This window comes from Castor canadensis, chromosome 13 (genome assembly GCF_047511655.1).
Source record: "Castor canadensis chromosome 13, mCasCan1.hap1v2, whole genome shotgun sequence".
In the NCBI taxonomy this organism is placed as follows: Eukaryota; Metazoa; Chordata; class Mammalia; order Rodentia; family Castoridae; genus Castor; species Castor canadensis.
The window spans coordinates 40765258-40773864 of NC_133398.1; the positions used below are offsets into that span (position 1 = coordinate 40765258).

The 8607-nt window shown below is 37.1% G+C and overlaps 1 non-coding gene across 1 annotated transcript; it reads right to left on the bottom strand.

The window, feature by feature from the left end:
• Positions 1 to 3919: 3919 nt before the first annotated feature.
• On the bottom strand, positions 3920 to 4081 carry LOC141415840 (U1 spliceosomal RNA). The gene has a single exon (XR_012440796.1). It is a non-coding gene; the product is annotated as a U1 spliceosomal RNA (small nuclear RNA).
• Positions 4082 to 8607: the final 4526 nt, after the last annotated feature.

The window sequence follows — 8607 nt, forward strand, 5'->3', positions numbered from 1 at the left end:
GCTATGTCTTTCTAATTATCTTTTATGTTTTCTCTTCAACAAAATTGGAGAACAAGAGGGAGGAACTGGTTCTGCCTAGAAGTGGGGTGGGGGTAGAGGGAGGTGGTCCAATGTATACACATGTGAGTAAATGTAAAAAACAATAAAAATCCATCTTCATTAAGAAATGATTCACATACCCTAAAACTCACCCATGTGAAATGTACAATTTGATGTATTTTAGTACTTTAACAGACTTACGAATTATCACTGCTAGTTTCAGAACAAGTCTATCACCCCTAAAAGAAACTTCATACTAATTAGCAGTCACTCTCCATTTTCCTCCTTCACCCAACCCTTAGCAACCACTAATCTAATTTGTCTCTATGGATTTGTCTCTTCTAGATTTTCCACATAAATAGAATTATATAATATATGATCTTCTTAATATATATAGCATTAAGTTAAAGAATTCATATATTCTTTTCAATGTGGTAGCATGTATCCATACTTCATTCTTATTATTTCTGAATAACAATCCATTGTATGGAAATATCACATTTTGTTTGTATAGTCATCAGCTGGTACGAATGAGAATTCTTTCACTGTTTGGCTGTTATGAATAATGCAGCAGTTTGTGGACATTTTTTCATGTATAGGCACATGTTTTCATTTGCCTTGGATACCTAGGAGTGAAATTTATATGCATTTTTAAACAATGTGGAAATGACTATTGAATGACTTTTGTAGATTGTAAACACATGCATGGAGAGATTAGGACAGGAAGAAAAATGACTTTCATTTAGATATGTTAGACAAAGATTACAAGTACTGATCTCACTTGTTCTCATTCTGCACTCTGAATAAGGAAGCAGAGTTGTGAATGTTTCCATTTTACAGATGAAGAAGTGCACTGTGCCGAGAAAGCTGGCTTAAGTCACACTTTATTCCATGTAAGCGTAAAAAGCATAACCGTATTGCTTTCTTTCCAAAATCCCCTGCTTATCTAGTAGGGAATAATTATATTCCTACAGTTATAGAAAAAATTTATAATGTATAATAAACATACCTTTGTAAGGTTTGGCAAGTTATATAATAAATTTATTTTTACTTTTTAGTGGATGTTATGGTCTAAATCTAAAATGTCCCCCAAATGCCATGTGCTAATAACTTTCTTGCCAGCTGATAGACTTTTGTGAAGGTACTAGATCCTGAAGGCCCTGAATTTATCAGTGGATTAATCCATTGATCAACTCAGACTTTCATGGGCTATTTGGAGGTGGCAGAAACTTAGGAGGTTGGACCTAGTAGAATGGAGTGGATCCTGGAGGTGTGTGTGCTCTTAGGGACTATATCTTGTCCTTGGCCCACTACTTTCTCTTTGCTTCCTAGCACCCATGAGGTTAGCAGCCTCCTCTACCATATCCTCCCACCACCATGATGTTCTAAAATCAAGTCAGCCAAACATGGATTGAAACTATAAACCAAAATAAACCTTTCCTACGTTTAAGTAGTTTCTCTAGATATTTTGTCACAATCACTGGTGACTCATGCCTGTAATCGTAGCTACTCAGGAGGCAGAGTTCGGGAGGATCACGGATCAAAGCAAGCCTGGGCAAATGATTTGTGAGAAGCTATCTCGAAAAAAACCCTTCACAAAAAAGGGCTGGTGGAGTGATTCAAGGTGTATCAAAGCCCGGTATCACACACACACACACACACACACACAAACTAAGACAATGGATGAGTGCAGAATTTATTAAAATGATTTATTTTATAGATCTGCCATGGTTTAAATGTATATATATATATATATATATATATATATATGAATGTGCATGTGTATATACTTGTGTACATGTACATGCATATATTCTAACATATCTGATGAAGTGACAATTTTATTTTCTTCTAGTATTTCTTTACTCTGACATTTAGGCTGCTGAGTGGGTCAGGATAAAATTATATCATAGTATACCATTGTACCACTTTCAGATTTTATATTTTAGTTAGGCCTTGAGAACTACTCAGCAAACAGTTTTTGCATTCTTTATCCACCTAGGAGGATGTCATAGTCTGTTAGGAGAAATCAGATGGGTACTCACATCTGATATGTCACCTGTATCCCTTACCTTTTAGCACAAGGATTGCTTTTGTGTCTATCATACCTAGTGTCCGCTGGAGTGACTTTGAAGTTACTCAGTATCTGCTAATGAGTATTGTTATGACTTACTACCTTCCTGCTCATGGTTCAAAGGAACCAGGATCAAACCCTTAGCAAGTAAACTTCTTTTCACACTTTATCAGGCATTACAACAGTTTGCATATGTCAGAACGTTGATGGAATTACCAAGATATTGATAGACTTTATTGCTCTTAATCAAGGATGAACATTTTATAGCAAATAATACCAATGATAACCAAGAAAGAGAAACTTATTGCGTCAATTTTCTAGTGTCATAAATAGTTGCACTCAAACCTAACCTTAACACTGGGCCTGATCCTGTTGTTTTCCACATTGAAATCCAAAAGGAGCTGATGGTTCATGGCCCCATTTAGCTTACTACTTTTCTTATTGCTAGGTAAATATGTTGCTACTTAACTCTGACTCTTAGTTTTTTGTTTTATTTTTTTGGCAGGACTGGGTTTTGAACTCAGGGTTTTGTGCTTGCTAGGCAAGTGCTTTACTACTTGAGCAATGCCTCCAATCCACTGACTTAAATTTGACTCTGAGAACAAAGAGCGTTTGAGTGTTTAAGGATATACACAATATAAGCTAAGTCTGCTAGGGATTTTCATTGAGGTGAACTTGAGAAGGGAAGGTGTAATCATTGCTCTGACTTCCATTTCTCAGAGTCAGAGTCACTCATATTCTTATCTATGAGTTTAAAATTTTTTTTTCTGGAAGATTAGCTGAATGTAGGATGAGATAAACATGAGTATGGATAGGAAGGAAGGAGGAATTAAATTAAGTGCCCTATCTGACCTCTTTTTTTAAATCTCAGACTACCTTGTTTGATTTATGGCCAAACATTTCTCCTTGCAAAAATGCCTGAATCATAATGGAGAAGATTAGAAATTTCAATCACCAGTCCCAATCCACCTAGATCTAGCTTCAGTCACATATTTACACACATTAGCTTATAAAGGATTTATTTCATATGCTAAGTTCTGTGTACACAAAAGCATTGTCAAAAGATTCTACAATAGCTTCAATAGAAATGATAAGTATGTATAATATAGTGAACATGTTTCTCTTGAACTAAGCCATACATTTTGATGAGTTCTCATTACCGATTATCTTGGCAACTCAAGTCACTTATGCAAAATTTATACTGTAGGCTGTATTCTGTAGAAGATACAGCTTCTTTCCAAGTCACTCAGTACAGATATCATGTGCATCTAATAATAAGCAAGTTAATTGGCCTATTGTTAGCTTTCTAATAAGCCTTTAGATTTTAAAACCCATAAACATGAGGCATTAATTTCAAAGTTCTCCAAATAAAAATGGGGCCATTTTCTAGTGACATCACATAGGACATTGTACTGCTTAGCTGTATGGTAATAAGAACTGCAATATTCAAACCAATCACATGTTCATTCTAATTAGGCAAGGGAAGGTGTTTTAATGGGTGACTTATGAAAGTGAACTATAATTTTGCTGAAGAGAAATAGAGATAGAAATTCAGCCAATACTTTATTCTATTACAAGCATATGTTAATAGTAATCAGTTTAATTCACTGTGCAGGGGAGACATGTCAGTTTTTTTTTTTAAATTTTAACTTTGTTATTTGACTGGAGAGTACTTTACATTCACCAACTAAATTGTATTCAAAGTTCCCTGACTCAGAGAGTGTGTGGCCCTATCTTATTATAGCTCTGCTGATGGAAAAAAGTTCAATCTGAAAGGACACAGCCAGAAAGTTTACTTTTTTTTTAAGGGGAGAGTGCAAGCTCAGTCCCTACTACCACAAATTATGCAGTCAAATTTCCCACATTTGGGGAAATCGCAGGGGTCAGCACATCCGGAGTGCAATGGATAAGCCTTGCCCTGGGAAAACAACCTTTGTGATCATGGTATCTCCTCTGCCAGGTAAGTATTGAGAGTTTACTTTTTACAAAGTCAGATTTCTACTAGCATGGCCCTTCATGTTTCATCAGACATTTTGCAAAACAGGGTCTTTGAGATGTCTTTTCTCCCCAATACTGGCAGGAAAAGAAGACAAAGGTGAGTGCTCCTGGCACAATGGACTCTTTATGAAAGTCTTCTGTTTCTGATAAAGGTAACAGGCATTTACTAACCAAAATATAAAAACAGAAGTTTCTATTTACAGAGTAAAGGGGCTAGAACATGACTACCAGGCCTGTGCCTTATTACCTCATTATTGAGGAGCGTGAATTCATTTACTCAGCTGGGTTGGGATTTCTGATAATGGCTGGAGAGCAGTAAGCAAGAAAATAAAAGGAAATAGTGGGAAAACATGCATGGGGTGAAAGATGGAAGAAGTCTGTGTTTTCCAAAAGGGAAAAAAGAAAGGTAGGGTGTTTGATGTTATTTCAAGATTAGTGGTCCTTACCTTTATTCTGGTCAGGCTGTAGTAACTAAGCATCATGGACTAGATCACTTACACAACATTTGCTTCTCAAATTTCTAGATGCCAGGAGTCTGAGATGAAGGTGCGACTGTGTCAATATCTTCCTGGCTTTCAGAGTGCCATGTTCTTTCTGTAACCTCACATGATCTTTCTTCTGTGTGTGCACTCGGAAAGAAACAATGCCTTCTCTTCCTTTACTTATAAGGTACCTAATCCCATCGTGAGAGCTCTGCTCTCATGATCTAATCTAACCCTAATTTCCTCCCAGAGGTCCAATTTCCAGATATCTTCACATTGGGGATTAAGAATTTACTATGAATCTGGAGGAGACTGAATTCAGCTCTTAGCAGCCCATAAAGCCTCAAGTCTATTCCTCATTGAAGTGTCTGTATGGGGAATGGGGAGGGGAGTGTTTCAGAGTCAGAGCTGAGTATGGAGAAGTGTCTGAGGGCCTGTTAACTGCAGAACCTAAAGCCAAGAGAGATGTTCAAGGCAGCAAAAAGACAAAATCAAGAGCCATCCCCCAATCCAAAGATAGAATTAAAGCAAAGAGGTCATGTTTAGAAAGAGGAAATCCAAAGTCATTAAAGCTAAGCAAGCAGGTGCAGAGTGAAGTTTATGAGGCAGAGTTGCAAGGAGCTCCTGAAGAGCTGGTGTTAACTTCATGCTATAGAGGTCAGAGAGACCAGAAAAACACAAAACACCAGTGTATGAAGAGAAAATTGATTAGTGACTTCCAATGTGATTCTGGTCTCTGGAAAGACACTGGAGGGTCTGGCTACTTGTATGTGTATAAAATCTCTAGGAAGGGACTTATAAATTTGTGAAAGAGAAAGAAAAGAAAGAGAAGGAGAAAGAGAGGAAGAAGAAGGACAAGGAGGAGGAGAAGGAGTAGGATGAGAAGGAGGAGGAGAAGGAGTAGGATGAGAAGGAGGAGGAGGAGGAGGAGGAGGACGGAAGGAGAAAAGGGAAATAAGAAATGTAAAATTTTGCTCATGAAAGCCTCCAAGGCTAGCACCTATGGGCCCTCTGCTATTTCCATCATGAAGAGCATAGTACTGACTTAAGTACTTTGTATATGTGTATGAAATCAGACTAATGAAACCTATTGAAATTGTTTTAAAAATGGGGGAGGGAGGATGAAGGAAAATGATGGAAGGGATGAATCTGGCTAAGAAATATTGTGAGCATGTACGTAAATGTCACAATGTATTCCCTCTGTACAACTATCAAATGCCAATAACAAAAAGAAAGAATAAAATTGTGCTGATGTCCCTATTTTTTTTGGGTGAAAGAGTATTTTGATTATGACTGTGACTGAATAATTTGTTCCAAACTCATCTAAGAATTATCTGCTGTAACTTGTAGAACACTTAATTATTCATAAGAAATCATTATGATAATTATTATAAAACTTCTTTTATTTAAGATGGTTAAATTTTTTTCTTTATTCATTTATTCATATGTACATATTGTTTGGCCATTTATTCCCCCTACCCCCCATCTCCACTCTTTCCCCCCACCCCCTCACTTCCAGGCAGAAACTGTTCTGCCCTTTTCTCCAATTTTGTTGAAGAGAAGACACAAGCAATAATAAGAAAGACAAAGTGTTTTTGCTAGTTGAGATAAGGGTAGCTATACAGAGAGATTCCTAGCATTGCTTCCATGCACAAGTATATTACAACCCGAACTGATTCATCTCTACCAGACCGCTTCACTACTTCCCAGTCAACCTCCCAAATTGACTTCTGCTATTTTAAGGTTGCTGTATTAACTTCTCTGCAGTGGGCACATCAAACACTTTCAAGTTTTGGGTTTCCTACCTTTCCCTATTTGTCCTGTAGGTGTCCTCCCCTTAGTGTGTGACCCATTTCTAATAATATTACTGCATTTGTTTTAGATCTAAAGTCCACACATGAGGGAGACCATACAATTTTTGACTTTCTGAGTCTAGCTAACTTCGCTAAGATGATGTTCTGCAGTTCCATTCATTTACTTGCAAATGATAAGATTTCATTCTTTTTCATGGCAGAATAAAATTCCATTGTGTATAAATACCACATTTTCTTAATCCATTTGTCAGTAGCGGGGGATGTTGGCTGTTTCCATAACTTGGCTATTGTGAATAGTGCTGCAATAAACATGGATGTGCAGGTGCCTCTGGAGTAACGTGAGTTGCATTCCTTTGGGTAAATCCATAGGAGTGAGATTGCTGAATCATATGGCAGATCTATGCTTAGTTTTTTTTTTTTAAGAAGCCTCCATATTGTTTTCCAGAGTGGTTTCACTAGCTTGCATTCCCACCAGCAGTGTATGAGGGTTCCTTATTCCCCACATCCTTGCCAACATTTGTTGTTAATGGCGTTTTTGATGATGGCTATTCTAACAGGAGTGAGGTGGAATCTTACTTGGTTTTGATTTGCATTTCCTTTACGGTCAGAGATGGTGAGCGTTTTTCATGTATTTTTTGGCCATTTGAATTTCTTCTTTTGAAAAAGTTCTGTTTAGTTCAGTTGTCCATTTCTTTATTGGTTCATTGATTTTGGGAGAGTTTAGTTTTTTGAGCTCCCTGTATATTCTGGTTATCAGTCCTTTGTCTAATGTATAGAAACAAATATTTTCTCTCACTCTGTGGGTGGTCTCTTCAGTTTAGAGACCATTTCTTTTGTGCAGAAGCTTTTTAATTTTATGAAGTTCTATTTGTCCATCCTTTCTCTTAATTGTTGAGCTGCTGGGGTTCTATTGAGAACTGCTGGGGTTCCTTGCCTATACCTATTTGTTTCCAGAGTATGCCCTGCTCTTTCCTGTACTAACTTCAGAGTTTCAGGTCTGATGTTAAGGTCCTTGATCATTTTGAGGTAATACTAGTACAGGGTGAAAAACATGGATCTAGTTTCAGTTTTCTGCAGGCAGATAACCACTTTTTCCAGCAACATTTGTTGAAGAGGCTGTCTTTTCTCCATTGAATATGTTTGGCACCTTTGTCAAAAATAAGGTGGGCATAGCTGTGTGGATTCATATCCGGGTCCCCTATTCTATGCCACTGGTCTTCATATCTGTTTTTGTGCCAGTACCCAGTATCATGCTGTTTTTTATTGCTATTACTTTTCAATATAGTTTGAAGTCAAGTATTGTGATACCTCCAGAATTGCTCTTTTTGAGGAGTATTGCCTTGGCTACTTGTGGTCTCTTGTGTTTCCAAATGAACTTTAGGGTAGGTTTATCAATCTCTGTGATGAATGGCATTGGGATTTTGATGGGAATTGTATTGAACATTTAGATTGCTTTTGGTAGTATAGCCATTTTTACTATGTGCATTCTACCAATCCATGAGCATGGGAGATATTTCTACCTTCTGTAGTGTTCCTCGATCTCTTTCTTCAGGGGTTCATAGTTCTCCTTGTAGAGGTCATTCACATCCTTTGTTAAGTTTACTCATAGGTATTTGATTTTTTTTGAGGCTATTTTAAATGAAAGTGCTTCCATATATTCTTTCTCAATTTGTTCATTGTTGGTGAATAGAAAAGCTAATAATTTTTGTAAGTTGATTTTGTGTCCTGCTACCTTGCTTATACTGTTTATAGTGTCTAGGAGTTTTGGGGTAGAGATTTTTAGGTCTTTAAGCTATAGGGTCATGTTGTCTGCAAATATGGATATTTTGACAGTTTCTTTACCTATTTATATTCCTTTTATCTCTTCTTCTTGCCTAATTCTGGCTAGGAATTCCAGGACTATGTTGAATAGGAGTGGGGAGAGTGGGCACCCTTGTCTCATTCTTGATTTTAGGGGAAATGGTTTCAGTTTTTCTCCTTTAAGTGTAATGTTGGCTATAGGTTTGTCATATATAGCCTTTACAATGTTTAGGTACATTCCTTCTATTCTTAGTTTTCTTGGAGCTTTTATCATGAAGTGGTGGTAGATCTTATCAAAGGCTTTTTCTGCATCTATTGAAATGATGAAGTGGTTTTTGGCTTTGCTTCTACTAATGTGCTGTATTACATTTACAGATTTGCGTATGTTGAACCACCCCTG